The sequence below is a fragment of the Bemisia tabaci genome, chromosome 1 (assembly GCF_918797505.1).
Source record: "Bemisia tabaci chromosome 1, PGI_BMITA_v3".
Lineage (NCBI taxonomy): Eukaryota > Metazoa > Arthropoda > Insecta > Hemiptera > Aleyrodidae > Bemisia > Bemisia tabaci.
Window position 1 is genome coordinate 60,966,822 of NC_092793.1, and position 21,358 is coordinate 60,988,179.

At 42.5% G+C, this 21,358-nt stretch overlaps 1 protein-coding gene across 3 annotated transcripts in view; it reads left to right on the forward strand.

The window, feature by feature from the left end:
• Positions 1-21,358, forward strand: part of Shaw (Shaker cognate w) — a 449,043-nt gene that overhangs the window by 195,615 nt on the left and 232,070 nt on the right. For all 3 annotated transcript variants that reach the window (XM_019049483.2, XM_019049482.2, XM_019049484.2), the window contains exon 2: positions 17,117-17,207. The gene's annotated coding sequence lies outside the window, so the exon portion shown is untranslated. The remainder of the gene's footprint in view (positions 1-17,116; positions 17,208-21,358) is intronic.

A 21,358-nucleotide genomic window follows, 5' to 3' on the forward strand; every position in this document is an offset into this window, starting at 1 on the left:
AAATTTATTCATACTCGTTGGCAGTGCACGTCTTGAAGTAAAAATTTCGCTTGTGTTTTACAAGCACGCCAACAATCGAAGTTGTAGCACTAAAAAACGCCGGAGCACTACGAGGGTAAAATAAAAATATTGGTGACTATATAATAATGAAATATTATCATGCAGAAGTTACTCACCTTGTAGAACCAGAACTTGGGCCAGGGATATTATACTGGCATTCTGTGCTCCTCCTTTAATTTGTCACAAATCGCCGGGGCCGCTGCGAGGAATTGCCTTGGCAATTCGAATTTCTGCAAAATGAAACAAGAGAGATCGTTAAAATCAGTTGTTTCAGTTGTTACCTGTCACAAAGTTTCCGTATCAAGAATTGATCAATCATTTCATACAACCCATTGTAGAACAGATAATACTTACTTCAGTATGTTGATGGATGCTCAGTATGCGGTGGATGATGCCATTAACTGACGATTTGAGAGCGCGATAACTCGGTTAATATTGGACGTAGAGAGGTAATGTTTGGACGGATCCAATATTTTCAGCTGATCTGCAAGAACCAAGCAAGAAAACACGAGTCTGTTAGTAGCGCAACCGACCTATTGATTTTCCCTAACACTCAGTGTAACTTCTTTGAAAATCGTCCGTGTATTTAAACGGACTGTATGTGGGTTAATCTTTGAAGAAAAATAAAAGTATAGAGACTACGCGGAGAGATGCCACGCGTCCACAATTGATTTTTGGAGGAATAGGAATCAGTTTTCACAAATCCACCCTCCCCTTCCATCGAAAAAGTTACCGTTTTCCGCTCGTTTGAGCAAGAACTAAACTTTTCCCTCTGGCGAACTCAGTACAAGGAGGGGAGGAAAGGTAGCGTGGCTCACATGTTAAGCCGCAGGGAAGAAAGGTGGTAGGGGAGTAAGCTCCTTAGTCGGAAGAAAAATGGTAGATAAGACGGAGGAAATCATTTAGTCGGGTGTATGCCTCCCAGCAGGCTAGTTTGAAGCTCAATCCCTGATAATGCAGAACGTATCGCTCACCTGAGAGCTTACGTCCTATATGAAGGCCACGAGCGTGATACTTACGCACCAATGAAAAACCGTCGAGGAAAACCGTAAGGAAACATACATTTCCATCTGAGTTACGCTGTTCTAGCTTATGAGAACAGAGCACGCCTTTCATCCTCCTTTTTTGCCGGTAACGAAGGTCCACGCGTGGCTTAGTTAGTCCCCGTATTACCTATATCACCTCGGAAACCCCATCCAGGGAGAGATACGTGAGCCAAATTATATAAAAACCGAGGGGCTGTACTGCCGTGCTAAGGAAGAACGCCGTATGAGCCTTCGGGCGTTGCCGAATCTCCTTTGACAAATCGCTCATTTTCGAGAAATTTTAAGAATATTTTCCTTACAATTTCTCGGGTAATTTTGTTTGCGATTTGATTTAAAAAATCTGAAAATTTCAAGGAAAAATATTGATATTTCCCCTCAAAAATAGAAATTTATTGGAAGGAAATTTGGCAACTCTCGAATGTTTACACGGCGTTCTTCCTTAGCACGGCAGTGTACGTCCCCTGACCGCCTCGCGATCCATCTCTCCAAGGTGGTTCGACGCCATGCGTTACTAGTTACTGTAATATGGAACGAGTTCTGCGTCGCGCTGTTGGAAACGCCGCGCCATGATTTTTGCGAGCTCCGACTCGTGCCTCCGTTGCCGGGCTACCCTCTCAGAGATGTGAAAATCTGGAAAATCTGTCTGTTCATTGGCATAGAATAAAGAGACTGACGTAGTCTTTTTATTCTATGGCATTGGTCTCCTCTGCGCACATTGCCGCTTGCTAGATTGAAGGCGTTCTATACTGTGCTGACGGCTCGGTCACACTGCGCCTGTAGTCGCGGTGCTGACAGCGACAGCGGAGCAAACAGAACATCGCTCCGACATTCTTCACCTGCTTGAAATGAAGCGAGAAACTATTTGAACTCCGGAGTGGGTATGTGGTATCATACAAAATTGAAGGAAAATCATACGTTTTCGCCCATCCCAAGCAACAGATGTTTATGAGTTTTATGCGCACATTTACGTAGTCTTAATTGAGTCAGAAATTCGCGTGTATGCCACGATATTGATGTGAATAACTCGCGATTTTATAAGAGAGTAAAAGCGGCCAGCACCGAAAATAATGGAGTCCACGCCAAATAAGAGTGCGCACTTTTAGACTGCGACAGAAGATCGTCTGACGTCATTTTAGCTCGAAAAGTAAATGCAAGAATCTAGATGGCGGATCTTCTGTTGCAGTCCAAAAGAGCGTACATCTATTTGGTCTGGCATCTAAGAATCAATAATAATTTTTTATTCGGTACAGATCAGCCAGTGACGGACATTAGCTATACTAAACATGCTCATCAGACTTAACTTTTTAGGAGACACAGTGAGACCGTATCGGAATAGGGGGATGCTAAATTGTGGTGCAGGGCGAATGATTTCCTTTTCCATTATTACATCACCCATTGGGCCTTAAATAGGTTTTGATTCATGCTAATTTATCGGAGGTGGATACGCGTGGCTTCTCTAATCTACGACTGGATTTGGAATTTTGGCTTTTTCAACATGCTTTAATATTCCCTTTCATGGCATACCCTCCTGATGTCACGTTTTCAGTGTAACCTAGAGCATGGAACATGCCTGTTTTTCTCTTTTTCCAATACCTTCTTTGAACAAAGAAAGTATGGTCTAAATGGTGTGAGCATGGTATATTCACCAACAGACTTCATGCTAGCAAATGCCGTAACTCTGACCCTACTAACTGTAATTTTGGTAAATGCTACCAAATGTTTGGTTATCTTTACCCTACGAGGTAACGGTATCACAAATCAAGTGAAGTAATAGTTACGTTTACCATGCCTCTGGTATTTGCCATACTTTTTCAGTGAAGTCGATAACATCCAAGGTAACATCGTAACATTTAGGTTCAGTCTAAAAGCAAGCAAGAGCATCGTAAGAGTCACGAATGGATTACATTTTGCAGAAAGGAACGAAGAGCATTCCAAATCATTCGGCATTCCAAGCATTCGGTTGTGCAAATTGTTTTACCATTCGTTAATTTTTTTTCATCAGCTGCCTTATCCTAGCAACATTGGATTGCTCTTGGTTCTTCTTTACGCAATTCAATCTAAGTACAGTGGACTCTCGATAATTCGAATACCTCGTTAATTCGAAGGAAATACCGTTTCCCTTGAGAATCTCCCGATAATTCGAAGAAAATCAACGTATTTTTCTCCCCTCGTTATTTCGAAATTTTTAAGCCGGCGCGACCCTCTATAATTCGAAATTGCGACGAAAATTCTCTCTGTAATTCGAAGTGTGGGAAGTAAATATGGTCCTCCCCTTATAATTTGAAATAAGACGGTACATTCTCTCTACAATTCCTGTAGTCCTTCTCCGTGAAGTCCTATAAATATCTAAAATTTCGAGGAATCGATCTCTCGTGGACATTTTTTTCTAATTAAGGAGAATAGGCGTTGAAAATATGGAGCCCCTCCCCCCTACGCATCTTTAAGGGAAGGAAGAAACTCGTTTTTCGAGAGTTGTGGGAATGAAGCAAGTTTTCTATTTCGTGCACGAGCGATGCCACAGGTGTTGGAAGAACATGGGTGGATTTAAAGAAAGGAACCGGGAGAGAAGTTGGGGCGCGCGTGAGGCACTATTGAGTAATTTGGTGCGGATGAGGAGCTAGGCGGGAGCGGCGCGCGACAGCTCCGCTCGCGGGGCGGAGACGAAGAGAATCCGAAACAAGTGGAAATCCGTCGCGCGAGTGCTTTTTCTAATCCGGAGCATGCGGGGGCGTAAAGCGGATCCGCGAGACGCAAGAGTGCATACTCGTTATTCAATAGTCAAACACGGATCAATTTCGCCAGCCGAGTGTGTGAGCGATCGGTCACGGTCTGAACGCTGCGCCGCGCCGCCGAGAAGTCACCAAGCCCGGCACGTTCCGCGCTTCGGCCGGCCGCGGGGGCGGGGAGGGTTGCAGACAGTGGGAAATGCGACCGGCGTTGCAGGGCCGCGTGGGGTTTGCATTATAGATATTCGAAGGGGCGGATGCTTCTGCAAGCGGGCGTGCGTTTGCCGGAGTTTGCGACAGCGGCGGCGGTGGCGGTGGTGGTAGCAGGGCATGATTCGCCTTACGGAGCGGGCGGACGGGCGGATCGATAGCTACGTGGCCGGCTCGCTCCGTGCCCCCCTCCCCCCCCCCGCAACCCCCCCCCGTCCCACCCGCCGTTTCCCATGGACCCGAGTCTGCTCTGACTCACAGTGGAGAGCTTCGAAATCAACAAATGGCCAAGGGGCTATCCATAAATCACGTCACTTTAGGGGGTGGGTGGGTCTTCGTAATTTGGTGACTGACCGAGCGAAATAAGGGGTGTTAGGCTCAGCGTCGCTTAATCGAACGTATTCTGGATCTCAACTATTCTTAGTTTTGGATCGAGCGTTTTTGGCCTATTTCTTCATTGTGTGTTTCACACACATCCTTCTGATTAACAGAAGCCATGTCCTCTCCCCTTCTTGAGTGCGAAATTGAGAAACAGCAAGATCAATTTTTTCTCTCGTATTTTTTACGTTCTTTATTTTCAACTATTATTTCCCAAAAGGCATGTATTTCATAATTTCGTGCTTTACTTTTATATTTTTCCAATCATTTTAATTTGCTACATTAGCCTTGTCAATCAGTTGCGGTCGGAGCAACGTACGCTTTTCTCTCTAGATTTGTATGTGAAAAAGATGGGGCGGGGGGAAATTATCGCGGCAAATTTCATTCCTTCTTCTTTGGGTGGGGGGCTGTTTGGACGAGCGTTGATCTTCTTACAAAGGGTGGGCTTGTGTCACAAAATCGGAAAATTCTGGTTACGTAATTAATGAACAGGCCAGCCTCTCAGGGGCCGGAACAGTTCCTTTTCCGTCTTTTGGACCGACAGACTTACCTCATTATTCAGAGGTTGAAAAAGTTCATTTTAACGATTTTCAATAAATATTCAAGACGAAGGAGATGGCCGTAAAAATCATTTTCCCGCATTAAACCTGAATTTTAAATTTTTCCGAACTCGGCAGTTTCCGAAGGAAGGCGTTCTATGTTGGTCCTTACTCGAAGTCGATCTGAGCACCGCGCGGTGGGGGTTGTGCCGACACGGTACCTGACTGACGGTAATAAGACCGTTCGTTAACCTCCGTTCCTTGATTCCTTACGTCCGCGGCCGTATTTCCCAGGGCCGGGTTCTTCGTCGGTGATTCGGTCCCTCCTGTTGATGGAATTGACAATCTCTTGGCCCTTCCGTGTTTGCGTTTCTACTCGAGCTTCTACCCACTGCCGTTGCATGAGTCGTCACTCACTTGATTTTATGCTCAATTTTTCCCTCTCTTTCTTTTATTTTCCCTTCATCCGCACCTCTTTCACATCGTGACTTCCGGAGGAAAGTTCCGATTCATTTTTTCGCTCCTCATTTCCTCGGCCCTTATTCGGATCACATTTAGCAAAAAGAAACCAACGCGATTACAGTGTTGTGAAAATGTTGCTTCTTCATAATTATCTAAAAAATCTTCCATAGTTTTCGCTTCCCACCAAAACATTTGCTAATTTTGGTCAAAAATAATTGTGTAAATTTCAATACTGTACATGCATAATGTATTTTTAATAGTAAAGAAGAAGTTGCACAAGTTTGAAAACACTTGAATTGTTTTGCTGAATGCGATACATTTATTCTCTGCGTTTTTCATCCTCAACACGGAAAAAAATGTTGGAGTTAGCCCCAAAATTGAGGTCCTACCCCGATTCCTCGGATGATATATACTTTTACAATTAATTGTGGTAGCAATTCAATATTTGGGTTGGTAACCTAATTTATTGGTATACTACCACAATTAATTGGAAATGTCCGCATCATTCAACAACCTCGTTTTTTTTTCCGTGAATCATAACTATGAGTTCTCTGATCCCCTAAATTTTCATCATTTGTCTCAGTTCGTTCTACCGAGCAACTGGATTGATTTCCATGATTCCATGCTTCTTGCAATCATTGATAGGTAATAGTCCCCGGATAAGCCCGCCCTATTCAGACTTTAGAAATATTACGTAGGTTTCCTTATATTACTTTTTAAAGTTGTGAATTCTCTCATTTAAACATTGTACATTTTTTTCCCACTATTCGCCCTACAGATCTACGGGGCCGATTTCCATGACTTTCGCGGTCATCGATAGGATACAGTCCCTAACGAGCCCATTCTATTTAAAGTAACCTAAGAGGTTACTTTAAAAGGTCCTAAGAGGACCTCAGAGGGCGCTAAACGCCCCAGCTGCGTAGCTGCCAGGGGTCGTAGCCTCCTGGTGAAAAATATTCGATTTGCATGGCACAGTACCCATAACAGCCTTCCTATGGAACTACGGGCACATCACCTTTCCCTAGGGGGAAACTCTCACACTGCGCTTTTAAAAGAGGAGCGAAACTATCAGTTGAGGAAATTATTGGCCTTCATGAATAACACAGGCAAAAATTAAGCACCACACCTACAAATCAGGATAAACGATCCTGATTTTTGACTGATTCCACAAAATCACGCGCAGAAACGTGACAAACGTATTGATTGTTTCCTAAATTAACACAAGTGAGGAATGGAGAATGTTGATCATTGACAGTCCTAACTCTCCGCTAGCCAAAACCTGAAGTCTGCTCAAGTCTAATGGGGCTCCCAAAGAATGTTCCCTATAAAGTGCAATGTGACACTTATATACGAAACTGAAGTGTTGGTATGCGTTCAGTTTGACTGTCTTCCTTGCGGAAATTTAATACCGATCATACGATCAGTGCAAATTGTTGGTATTTGTGGAATCTCGCCCATTGTGTGCTATGTTTTTACGTTTAGTCAAGATAGGAAGTGAAACACAAACCAACACAAAGTTTGTGCTGATTTTGGTTCAGTTCGCGGTGAATTTATCGCAGGAAACAATACATTTATGCAGTGAAAGACAGCGAAAATGCATTCCTCCGATTACGACGTCGGTAATCACACTCGTTCTTCATTAACTTTCTTCAAGAAAACTAGCTGGAATTTTCTCTTAACATTGTCAAGAGAAATTGATTGTTGATTGACATTGTTGTGTTGTGGAGGCTAGGGTTATTTTGTGTTTTACTTCCCATTAAAACCAAACTTTCGTGTTGTTTCTCTCTGGTTACGTTTCTGTTGAATTCTATGCGTTCTGCGTGAAAAGATGATTTTTTTGGGTGTTTCATCTTTTCTCTTTTCTCACCCTTCTTCCTATCAACGCTTGCCCTTTGGTCATTTCTGATACACCCTGTGGGCTGATTGTTAAAATTGATAGACAAAGCTATAGACAACGCCGACATAGGGAGTATGGAGCGATCTTATTGGTTTAAATGGTTGGTTCCTGTAGACTAAGGGAGAAAATGATGGACTAACTATCACTGGGAAAAAAAGTTGCTTGGATCTAGAGTCCAGACACTTGAAAACAGTGACAAGAAAAAATACTCTTGATTCAATCGGATTTTTGCTTAAATCAAAAGGAAATCCGCTCAAATTAAGAGGCTTGGTTCTTGATTTAAGCAAAAATCCGATTGAATCAAGAGTATTTTTTCTTGTCAATGTTTTTAAGAGTCTGGACTCAAGATCCAAGCGGTTGTTTTTCCCAGTGATCGGGTCTCCTATGTGTTGTCGTTAGTTACTCAACTACCTACCTTCTTTGTTCATTGGAACCAACCGATTCCACCTATAAGATCCTAATATCCTTATGTATCCTTGTCGTTTAAAGAAGACGACAAGGCTATAACGTCTATAGCTTTGTCTACCGATTTCAACGGTCAGCCCGCTGTATTGACACGTGATATCTACCCGACGTTATGCTGCGAGCAAGCTGGAAATGGCAATAACTCCTCGGCGAGAGATGCCCGGAAAATTCTCTCCCCAATGCCAGAGGGGGGGGGGGGAGTTGTATTGAGATGCAAGTTATGTCCAAAACGTGCCGCCGACTCGGGCTGCCGTGAGACGATTTGCATATTCAAGTGACAACGCTTCGGCCGCGTTATGAGCTAGCTCCGCACCGTGGTCGCAATTCGTCTTTCATGGATAAAAATGGAATGATTTAGTGACTACGTCATTCGATATAGATCAGTGGCGTGGCGGGAATGATCGATTGTCGATATCTCGCCATTGGAAGCTATGGTAAAGAATCGATTATTTAGGTGTTCGCTGCGAACACCCTGTTTATCGATCCTTTTTCGTAGGTTTAAATGGCAAAGCAATCGATTTATCGCAAAGCACGCCACGCCATTGGATCGTATTCGATACGTCAAGCAAGTGAGATGGTATCGACATCGATTGTTTCAACATTTAAACATAGCCTTAGAAGTCAATCCAAAAATCTGAGGGAATGGATCTTTTGTGATAGATTTTGTATTCTTTTGAGCACCGAATGCTGCACCAATAAAAAGTGACAGTTTTGGGAATTTTCTCATTTTCAACTTTTCCAACCTAAATCCTAAATTTTTTTTTGAGGTTGTTTTGCTCTACACTGGAAAAAAAAAGTCACTTGGATCCAGAGTCCTAATAACATTGACAAGAAAAAATACTCTTGATTCAATCTGAGTTTTCCTTGAATCGAGGAGCCGAGCCTGTTGATTTAGATGGATTTCCTTTTGATTCAAGCAAAAAATCCGATTAAATCAATAGTATTTTTTCTTGTCAATGTGTTTAAGAGCCTGGACTCCAGATCCAAGCTACTTTTTTTCCAGTGTATTGTTTTGAATCAAACGATTCATCGAACCACTATCGAATACAGTCTATAATATCGAACTCTTGATTCAAACGGAAACAAATTAACATAACCATACTGAAATTTTCATTTTCTTTCTCTCTCTAGTCTGCCATCCTCTCTCTTCTTTTGATTAGTCTTCATTTCAATTTTGAGTTCCTCAATTTGATTCATTCTTTGTGTAAGATTACAATTATTTTGATGTTTAGTATATGATTAATGTTGGTGGTTTTATTCTCTGTATATTGAAACAATAGCGTGATCAAACTTCGCTTCAGTAACCTACAACAGATTTCATACAAAAAACCCGGACGTTTCGAAATAAACTCTATCTCATATTCAACTGGAAAATAGTGTATTTCCTTCCGAAAATACACTAAAAAACGAAAAATGGAGCGGTCGATTCTCTAATATTTTGAGAATAATTGCTAAGTAAACAGACCCGGCTCAGTGCAGCAATAGCAAGGCTTGTAAGAACAAAAATGATCAAAGCCGGAAATTTAATCACCATCTTCCTCTGCAATTGAGGAGCTTTCCTAAAAAAGGGCACATAGCAGAAAGTCACGTTAGGGAAAAATGCATTTGGAGTTTCCATCTTTATTCTATGGCCACCGACTGTGACTCGTGTTCGAAATCAGGAGGTCAAGCTGCGACGTAAGTTATCATCAGTGACCGGAAAGTAATGATGGAAACTTAAGATGCATTATTCTCATACGCGATTTTTTGCTATGAGCCCTTTTTTCGGAAGGCTCCTCAATTTATAATATGTGACAAGAAGCACAGAGACGAATATCGGCGCGGTAAATACGAATTGTGGCCCCGATGCGCTTCAGGATGTTGATCATTTCGAGAAGACGTTGAAAACAACGCTCTCCGGAGGCAAACATTTTAGACCCCTCGATGTATACTGCAATTTTAATGGTCTTCTCTTTCCCCCAAAATAAATGCGATCGCATGAGCTGAACGTTTGGTTTTCCAATTTGATGAAACTGCTCGGTTTGTTTGAGCGGGATGGAACTTATCTTCGATTAAACGCAGCTGATACGGGTATTTAAATAATACAATCGGTCGTCTTATCGCACGAGCTGGATTTTCGTGCACTGAAAAAATAAGAATCTTAAATTCGCCGCCAAGAAGTTTTTTCTCTTAAATTATGAATTGTTTTGCTTGATATAAACTACTTTTTGCTTAACCCAAGCATTGTTTTTATTGTATCAAGATAAATTCATCTTAATTCAAGATAAAAAAATTTCTTTGAAGCAAATTCAAGAATTATCATGCTTGAGCCAAGCACATTTTTTTTCACTGTGTGGACAACCCAAATAGTTCGATTGAATTAGATTTTCGAACGCTTGACTCTGAAGATAATTTTTTTTTCAGTTAGTCACACTTATTTGGTGCCTATTCCCTTTCTTCGTTCGTCATAGTTACAGAAAAAAAAAAAAAAAAATATAACATGTAAACACTCCTATGCAGTTTCGAAGGAAGCTTCTTCACACGGCCCGCGACGCCACACCGCTGCGAGTGTCCGAGCGAGACCAAAGCGCCTTCAATAATGGGTCTATGCACCACGGACATCCGACGAGTACGAATAGTTGTATCACAGCGCCTTACCATAGATCGGTTCGGCTCATGCATTCTCCAGAAAAGACAAACGAGGGACTTACTCTACGTATTGAATGATTTCGATTTGTTTGCCGTATTTTATTCATACATTGGAAAAAAAAACACATTGGATCTAGAGTCCAGACTCTTAAAAACATCGACAAGAAAAAATACTCTTTGATTCAATCAGATTTAAACTTTAATCAAGAACCAAGCCTCTTAATTTGAGCGGATTTCCTTTTGATTTAAGCATAAATCTGATTGAATCAATAGTATTTTTTCTTGTCGATGTTTTCAAGAGTCTGGACTCCAGATCCAATGTTTTTTTTTTTTCCAGTGTAGTTACTCATCGATCAGTTTCTTTCCCAACGAAAGGGCCTTCAATACAGAATCATAAAAATGAAAACTGCTAAGAGCTTTGAGTGCAACTCAATACTACTAAGTTGAAAATAAATCTTCGTGACGAATTCTGATGATACGTCTCCGCAATAATGTGAACGAGACTCAAAAGAAGAAATGTTGCCGTGAAGACTTTACATGCACATTTTTTATTGTTCTTCTGAAATCCAAAGTAAATCCGCCCAAATTAAGAGGCTGGGTTCTTGATTTAAGCTTAAATCCGATTGAATCAAGAGTATTTTTTCTTGTCGATGTTTTTAAGAGTCGGGACTCTAGATCCAATGTGTTTTTTTTCCTAGTGCTGTATATCACATAAACCATATGGGGCGGACTCTGCTCGGCCTTACTTAATCCCTAAAAATTTGAAAGTCTGGAGCATGGATGTGAACTTACCCTAACCCGATGCTCATTCAAGGTTGCAGAATCCTCACAAAAAACCTCTATAATCTCACAAAAAAACCATATGGGGCCTCTTTGAATTCTCATCGCCGAGAAAGCCAAGATGGCGTCCAAAAACATCCATCCCGCGGCGGTCGGTATGTTCACACTCATCCGCCCGACCCCTTTGTCGCATTTGGACGTGTTTCTGCCAAACGAAATTTTATCTGCATTAACGTGAGCCCTGTCATGCGTATATTCTAATGGGTCTCAGGTCTCATGTCTTAATCCACATACTTCTGTTTGGCGGGAATCCGTCCAATTCATGGTCTAAGCAACCGTCATTAATGCACGACTGCACGGAAAGTAAATTGCTGCAAATGCAGTGGGAAAAATACCTTTAGACATGTTGCCTTCTCGACGGTGCGCCTTTAAACGTAGCGATTTATACGCAAATTTAAACTCCCCTTTTTCTTTAGTTAACATCGGGCTAAAAAAGCAGGGATAATCCATTCGAACTAAGTGCAGTCTTGACTTTTCCCGAATGCTTGCAAGAAATCAGCACTACTGAACAACCTTCTTCTGTCTCTTCTCTCGTCACGATGTTGTTTAGATCTTACATCTAAAAGAATAACACACGGAAAAAACGGCTGTAGCGGTGGGCCCTACACTGTAGAGCTAGGCACTAAACTGGTTTAGATCAAATGGAGCCACCTACTCCGAGTAGTGCTGGACACTGAACAGTTCGAGGCTGGGTCACTAAGGAAATAGTTGTGTCCACTGTCCAACCCTAAAGTGATTTTGGCGAGCGTAAAAAGTGAAACGCCTCCGCCTAAGATTGAGCTCGGGTCGCGCTAATGGTAGAGTACGTTACCACCGAGCTATGGCAGCTTGTACACGGAGAGAAAAACTTCGTGCGTGGGACCCGAAGTTTAGGTCATATGGATCTCTGAAGTTTTCAGATTGAGCATCTGAACACTTCGGGTCCAGCTGCTGAGGTTCGGATCACACATCCGAAACTTCAGTTCTTACATCTGAAGTACTTCGGTTTTCACCTCCGAAAAACCTCGGTTCTCACGTCTGAAGTACTTCAGATGTAAGAACTGAAGTTTCAGATGTGTGATCCGAACCTCGGCAGCTAGACCTAAAGTGTTCAGATGCTCAATCCGAAAACTTCAGAGATCCATATGACCTAAACTTCGGGTCCCACGCACGAGGTTTTTTTCTCCGTGTAGAATCTGTGAGTGATTTAACACCTGTTAAGCGCAACTGCGTCTCGCGGCATCTGATTGGCACTACTAGTGTTCAGTGCCCACCTCTACTGCCTTCCTGTGTTGAGCTGTACAGCGCATAGACGCCAGCCCTCAACTGCTCACCTCTAAACGGCCAGTAGTGCCCAGCACTAATCTTGTTTTTTCCGTGCAGAGAATAAAAGAATCGAAGGAAACGTTTCTAATTGAAGATAATAGGCGAGTAAGCGTTGGCGAGGATAAAGAGGTCGTCTCCCGGCCGAAATATATATTTTGTGCCCCTCGAAGTTCGGAACGGAACATAAATTATTCTGTATGATTTTGATCAATGGGCAAGCGGGTGTCTGTTCCTTGAGTCCGTAAATAATTGAGTGCTCCCGCCACCTTGAACGCTGACTATAACTCACTTGCACTTGACTCTTGACTTTTTTGATGGGGGTCACACTGTCAGATTTATCGACTGCCTTTGTCGTCTCAAACATTCCAATCGTGCTTCGTGTCCGCACCCCGTCGCAGCCCCAATCTATGTCGTCGAGCCCGAGCCTGGTTATCCAGCTCGTGTTCTCTTGCGGGCAGCGGAGACGATTCAATGAATTCTCCACCAGGTTGCGATACCGAAGATGATATACCATGATCAACCAATCAACTACCATGTTTAACCACTCATGAATACTCCGCGGGCACTGTGTATCATCTATGGTCACGTCCATAGACGTGTCAGAATCTTTTAAAGCACGCTATTACCGATAATTGGACGTACTGCTAAACAGAACTATAGACGAGCTCTAAAAAAGCTGGATACGTAACTGTCACGGAAAAAAACGGTTTAGTGCTGAGCAATAACTGTTTAGATCAAATGGAGGCAGCTGATTTTTACAGTACTGCTGAGACGCACAGTCTGTAGGGCTGGACCCTAAAGTTTTAGAGCGCTACTGTCGTACTAGCTGGCTCCAGTTGATTTTAACAGTTAGTGCTCAGCACTATATCGTTTTTTCCGTGCGTGTAAAAGTGGACGTGATTCCCATTGGGGAAATAGCAAAGTGGGATTTTACATTCTACCAAACGGATCCAAGTGCCTTCTGTACGCGACATTCATGAGCCGTGGGTATGGGCTAATAGCGTTATGGACAGGGCTCATGCGGTCTAGAGATGCCCACGGGCAATCGCGGTGGCGGCTTCGTCGCCGCTGACGTCACAGGCGCTCAATTATTCCTATCCGTTCTCACGACCTTTGGCTGACGAGCACACCCCTTCTTTCCCACCTGTCTCTGGTTCCGGTGGGCAGAAATACGTTCATTTCTCTAAATCCGGGCTCCGATTTGGCGAGCTAAAAGAGAGTTAGCTAGAATTTATTCCTCCCTCTTTTTACGTGCGCCTTGCGAAGAAACGCTAGAAATTTCCAGGATTGATTTTCTTGCCTCCTCCGCTAGAGGACCGCTGGAAAAATTCCGAAACCGTCAGGTCTCAGGAGAGTAACCGTGTTCTTCCCTGTAGCACGATGTGTATGAATTCTCTACCGTCACCGTTTCATTCCTCACCGGTAGTGGAGCGAGGGGGAAAAACCACTCAATTTCATTTTTGCCTCATGTGCAACCAAATGTTTTATTTATCCTCCACCCTCCCCGCGGCTCCGTCACATGTGAGCAAGTCCCCTACCCCCATTTTCCGAGGCATGGAAACCCCGATCCCCTGCGACAGCAATTTCCAGTGACAGAGCGCATCGTTACAAAGAAAAAAATCGGCACATATAAAACTGAAGCCTGCTAAAAAGAAAAAACCGACGAAGAAGGGGGGGGGGGCATTTTCCCGGCCGAACATCGGGTGTGAGGAAGGGAGGGGGGTCGGAAAATCGTCGGCGAAGCGTTTTCACAATCGCCCGCTCCGGAGCGAATTATTCAATCTTCGGATGATGGCGGCGGCGCGCGGCGCAATAATGCACCCATATTTTCCCCGTAAACGGCGTCGCATAAGAGTGTGATTTATAAAGTGGCGGATCGTAAATCAAAACGGAGACGCGGTCGGCGGCCGAGGTGAGGGGGTAGGAGGATGGGTGGGGGGGGGGGGGTTGAGCTTTTTATTCCACTCCCACGCAACGGTTCTTCCACAGTCGAGCGTCGCTCTCTGTCGCCGCAGTCGAGTCGCGGGTGAATTTAAATGGAGTCTGAAGGAGGCGTTCATTCGATTTCATGCGAATTTTATGACCGTGTATCAGGTCTCCGATTCTCGACGCCGACACCTGCTTGAGCTTGAGAAGCGGGCGCCGCCGCACAGTGGATCGAATCAATCAGAGAGGTCCGACAAAACTTTTTGACGGAAACTGCAAATTTTGACGTTTATTTCGTCAGATTTTTAATTTTCAGGAGTGCTCCTAGACGAAAATCTCACGAGAAACCAATAAATTTTGGAACCTCTAAGTTTGTATTAACACTTAACAAGCCTTTAAAGTTTCCAAATTTTGTCCGACCTCTCCTATTGACTCGATCCACTGTGCGCGTTGCGAAGTCCTGAAAAATTCCCCGAGCTTACTCCGCTGAATCAGCGATGCATAGCAGGGTTGCCACGGTCAGGGGAAACCTGGAAATATCAAGGAATTTTTGAAAAGTCAGAGAAAACCTGAAAATGTGAGGGAAATAATGTGAGTGTCAGTGAACAATTTTTAATTCACCTTTATTTCCTTCCTACAATAGACTTGACGCCTGGAACAACGCATTTTACGTGAATACTTTCTCAAATTATTTCTTTTTAACCATTATTTGTATCATCAATTGTCTGGGAATTTCACTCAAAGGTGTCAAGATAATCAGGAAAATGTCAGGGGATTTCATTTTCTCAATTTTGTGGCAACTCTGACTTCGGCAATCTATTACCAATTCGTATACGACGGGAGAAGGATCACATCATCAGTTTTATGTTTGTATGCTATTTTATACTGTAGAGGTATCCTGTGAAAGCGTTTGATATCATATCTTGGGAAACAACCACGTATTTCTCAGCAATTGTCTGACCGCATTGCATCGTTTTGTCCTAACGAAATTTCACCAATTGAAAATCAGATCGTGGGGTAAGTGATACAAATACGGAGAGTATGAATACAGCGTGATCCATCTGTGATTGGCTGATTTACCTGAGGCTTTATTGGACAGTTCATAGCCCCCAAATTACGGATCTTTCAAATATCGATAGGATGCAAATTGTTTTGTATTTGTTTGTAGCACTGTGATGCGTGAGTTTTACTTTACTAGTTATATACGGAACATGTTTAGTTCATTGATCAACTAGCTCTAACATTGCATACAAACACTTTTTCTCTTAAAGAGTATCACTTATGAAATGGGATACCCTAATGAGGCGATGATAGCAGATTGGATACCTATGTCCAAAAAATAAACTTGTCACCATGGTTTCCTCACATTCTGATTCTTTCGAATCAACCGAAGATGTTGAAAATTATGTGTTACAGTAATGATCGCACGCTCAGTTTATGCTCACTGAATGATTTTGAACTTCCTGTTGCGTTTACCACACGGTCTGTTTGTATGCTGGAGCGATTAAAAATATTACCAGTGAGGGGAGGAGGGGGCGCTTTTCCACCCTGTTAACCTATTTTGCTAACCCATAGACGTCAATCAAGTCGGCGACACGAACTCAATAGGCCGGCTGTCAGTGCCGAAACGAAAAGGAGTCATCAATAAAAATTTGCCGAGGACCTGCGGGTTGACACACTCCTTCCACCCTCCGCAGCGACGGCGACTGGAACATCGTCACTCTTAATACATTACAGCCCTTTTTTCCAACAAGATTAATCGCCTTTCAATCAATTCCTGCAATTTCGCTTTTGTCTTTGAGTCATCCGAGTTGACCTGCTCTTGCTATGACGATATCGCCCTAGCTCCACAAAAAAAACATAAAGTAAAAAATAAATTAATAAATTTATTTGACCGCCCATGCAAAAAGGGACCTTAGTTCAACACGGCAAACTTTTCAGTGCAGCGAGTTTTGTCGACTGGATTAGGTCTATTAGGTCGAGAAGTCGGATTCTGAGATTTCGACGGAAAACTCCCGCAAGTGCCTGAAAAAGATACTTTAGTCTATTTATCAACACAAAAAGCAAATATGTTTTACTAATCTGAGAGCCTAGTATTCTGTATCTGACAGATTTGCGCCGCTACTATCACTTCCCTAAAACTGTGTGTTTTGAATCTCAGAGTACTAATAAGTGGTTCAGTTTGACATTTTCGACCTCTCTTGTCTTCAAGTGTTTGAAGAACGCTCCTATATGATCGGGTTTTAATGAATAAATGTTTTGTTCCTGTGCACCGGGGGGCCGTCCATAAATTACGTAACGCTTTCAGGGGGGAAGGGGGAGTTTAGTAGAACGTGATCTATTTGGTTTTACGTGTTAAAGTATAGGAATTTACGCCACAGAAGCGTTACAAGGGGAGGGGGTTAGAAAACGGCGGAAATGTGTGTTACGTAATTTACGAACGCTTCCTAAGGGACGTAGGTCTTTTTTCCCGAGAACGGGACATTTCCCATGTCTACCGTGTAATTTTGACGAACGAATCATGTATTGTGGTGCTTGATGTTCTTTCCTTGTGGGTCAATTATTATAGCAAATGAAAGTGACAATTCTCTCCGCACGGCAACTCCATTAACTTTCTAATTTTATTTGTTGCAGACGATGATGTGTGCGGGGAAAGTGACTGGGCTCGAAAAGTTTCGAATAGGGAATCAAGTGCGCCGAAGGAGGAAAAACTGATTTCCTTATGGTAAGTTGATTATTCACAGTGGCGTGGCATGCTTTGCGATATGTCAATTGATCGGTCATTGAAACCTATTGGAAAGGATCAATAGACTGGGTGTTCGCAACCAAGAACCTATTAATCGATTCCTCACCATAGCTTCTAATGGGGAAGTACCGATAATCGATCATTCTCGCCTCGCCACTGATTATTTAAACATTTTTGCCTTTCTGCGAGTTCCTTATTGAGATTATAAACTGTGCTATGATGAGACTGCTAAAATACTAACATTTGCTTTAGATGTTAGGTTCTATCATTTATCCGTCTTGCTCGTAATTCTTCTCAAGAATTACCTGAAATTATATCAGGTATCCCTTTTTTTTCTCTCTTCCTCTTTATTCATCTTTATTCTCTTCTAGTTGAAACCCCCAGAACTCCGTAATTTTAGTCATCAGTCAGAACATGTTTATGTCCTCACGAACAGTTACAACATGTTTATTCATCACGAAAATTGGAAAACTTAACGATGTATCAGGCTGTGCATTCTCCCAGGAGGAACCCAATCAAGGACCCTCTCTGGCAACCAGTCTCCTGCCATTCTCTGAACATGACCACACCAAATCCGTTTTTTCGTCATAATGTCGTGCTAAATCAGGTTTCTTGAGTTTCTATCCGGTTCGAAATAGCACCGCACCCTCCTCCAAATACCTATTCAATAATTCATTCCCATAAATGTGTAAGAAAGGGCGTCAGCTTATACTTTTTACACTGGAGAGGCGATACGTGCTATAAATCACGCAGAAATATTTTTGAATTTGCCGTAAAGACAACTTCCTCTAAAGCTAAGAGTGAATGTGCTCGAATGAAGCAGGTTTTTCCCTGACACCTGCAATTTTCCTGTATGTATAAATGTAAATTTCTTTTCGACATTAGCTTTTATCCTCTTGATTTAACAGGGAATCTCCTTTTTGGCAATGGACCAATAGACAAGGTACGAATTGAAGCATTTTAATGCATGTTTCTTGACCAAAATTTTACGTAGAACACGATTCGCGCAACGAAAATTACCGAACTCAACTCCTAACGAAGATATTAACGTTTATATTTCACATTGGTTACGAGGAGTTTGAACTGCCCGCTCACAAGAAACTCAAAGCTCTACGTGAGTCAAATCGTGCACTAGAACGGTTTCAGCAAACTTCTCAATCAAGCGATGTTCATTTCCCACCATGTGCTGTTCAAACTATAAACAACTTGCGATAGCTGAGCTAAAGCGTCAAGATTAAGGTTGCCAGATTTTTATATCGCAGAGACTATCATGATAACGTTTAGCGCGCGATGTGAGTCACGTAGAGCATTGAGTTTTGAGCGGGCGGTTTGAACTCACGCATCAAAAATCATTAAATATCTTCATAACGAGGTGATTTCGGTAATTTTCGTTGTGCGAATCGTGTTCTACGTGAAATTCTGGTCAAGACACATGTATTAGAATGCTTAAATTCGTACCTTGTCTATTGGTCCATCGAACATTCGGCTTAAATGAAGTCACTTTTTGCTAGGGTATCGGAAGTGATCAGGGTGGCTTAGTGTTAAATATTGTACCAGACCCGGAGCCAATCTAGAGCTCTTGAGTAATTTAGACTCGGATGGGTCTGCCCGTGAGTCACTGAGCCGTCCTTTCGCAGTGATGCAGTCGCCGAGTGGGAGTTCTTGATGAAGTCGAATTGTTTTATCGATCGCTCGCCGCGGTTTCAGCGTGTTGGCTTGTCACAGAAATTCCCTCTCGCTTCTGGATTTAAATCTCTCTGCCCCGCAGTTGTATTTTCAAGTCTTCCAAACCAGAAAATCAAAAATCAGAGAATTCCTTCACAATTCAGTGAGTGAAATGGGGTCTGTTGCAAGCAAGAGATAGTTAGCTGATTACAGCTCTCTGGAAAAATAAAACACATTGGATCTGAGTCCAGATCTTTGAAAACATTGACAAGAAAAAGGACTCCTGATTCAATCAGATATAAGCTTATATGAAAAGGAAATCAGCTCAAATTAAGAGGCTGGGTTCTTGATTTAAGCTTAAATCTGATTGAATCAAGAGTATTTTTTCGTGTCGATGTTTTTAAGAGTCTGGGCTCTAGATCCGATGTTTTTTTTTTTTTCTTTTTTTTTCAGTGCGTTTGAAGGTAAATTTTGTCGATAATCACGCTGTGCACATCAAAAAAGTGTGAAATCCACTCCTCAGCGCGCAATCTGTATAGTTTGTAACACGCTTTTTCAAATTTTCCGCGAAATGCTCATTCAGTCATTAGTTTCAGAAATTCACTCCATGGAAGCTTCAAAATGAGTCTCAATAGAGTCAACATTTTCCAGTGGAGCTGCCCGAACTGTATTTATTCTTAGGAAAATATTAGCGAGTTTCAAATTCGTGAAATCGTGTGAAGTCTGCTCCAAAAATGCGATGAGTTTCAGTAGTTTGATCTGTCAAATTGGGTAGATTTAAGCGTAACGTCACATCCTCATCGCGATGTCTCAAACCAGCATTATTTAGGAAAATAAAGACGAACTTAGCCATACCTTGCATATTTTAAAAAACATGCATAATTATTCTAATTTTTTGCACAAGAAAAAACCTACTTGCCCATTCGAGGGTTTTTGCATTTTTCTCGCCTACCGGAAGTTTATTTCCACAAAATTCTACACAACTCAATCAAATTGAATTGGTCATTCTTAAAACAAATCTGCGTCAGACATAGGAATTCTGTAATAGCCGAACACGCAGTTTAAATCGACTTGTTTCCAAGTCTAGTGCTGATCGTTGAGATTGATAGACAAGGAACACTTAGGGAGTATGGAGCTATCCAGTCGGTTGAAATGAGTGGTTCTCTAGACTAAGGGGGTAAATGAGGGACTAACTGAAGGATCTCTCGATATGGTTGCCGTTGTTAGCCTATTACGTACCTCATTTCTCTGTTGCAACTACCCGCTTTCACTAATAGGATCCCTCCAAATCCCTGTTGTCTTCTTTGTCTAAAGCTTTGTCCATCAATTTCTCAACGATTAGCCCGCAGTGCCTCTTTGAGAATGACCTCTACATTTTTATTTATAGGACCCATTGCTGCGCTGTTGAATCCTCTTTTTCTTCCTTTGCTCGTTTAATCTCTCTCCTTGCACATTCATACTTTCCGTTTAAAAACCTGTCAGTTTTGCTCCGATTTTTTCCCCATTACCGGACGCCTAAAACTGTTGTCTGCCTCGGAAAAAACTCGTGCAAATCGCTCGCGAGGATTGCGAACCGGCTGAGGAGTTGACACGCGGATGATTGAAATAGAGCTTGTTTACTTTCGCTTCTCGCTATTTCGTGAGCCGGGCCTTTCGAGAAATAAGAATGTATGTAAATACGGAGCAGTTATATCGAGTGTTTCGGTAAACAAAATTCGTTTCTGTCAGACTGTCATCGGGGCGAAAGCGGCTGTCCAACCCCCCTCCCGCTTCTGCCCATCGCTCTGGCATGGCAAGAGCATAAACACCAACGGCGCACGGTGGATCGAGTCAGTGGGAGAGCTCGGACAAAATTTTGGAAACTGTAAAAACTTTTAATTCCGTTCACACACGATTTTGAGGTTCTGAAAGTGGTTTCAGTGGTTTTCTCGTGGAATATTCCACTAGAAGCACCCCCTTGAAATTTAAAATGTGACGAAATAAACACCAAAATTTGCAATTTTTGTCAAAAATTTAATGTCCAACTTCTCCCGGAGACTCGTTCCACTGTGCTGCGCGTTGCGGGTCGCGAGGCGGTTGTTTGGCTGTGCCAAGACATCGGGATGACTGATGGCAATATTTATCAGCGTTTATTTCTCCATTTTCGGAGCTTTGCATTTTATTTTAATGCCGCCTCAATGGGCCATTGGGCCATGCAGCAGACGCGCACTGAAATACCGTAGTGCGGTTTATTTATTATTTGCATGAATGCTTAACTAAACATGTACTCGACGGACTTGCAAAGAAGGAAAGATGCGATATGAATCACCGCACAGTGTAACGAGCTACCAGAAGAGGTCGAACATGAAGTTTTTAGCTAAACCTTCAAATCTTTATGTTTATTTTGTCACATTATTTTGGAGGGTTGGCTCTAACTCTGAAAGAAAATTTCACGAAAATACCAATGGAACCACTCTTAAACTTTC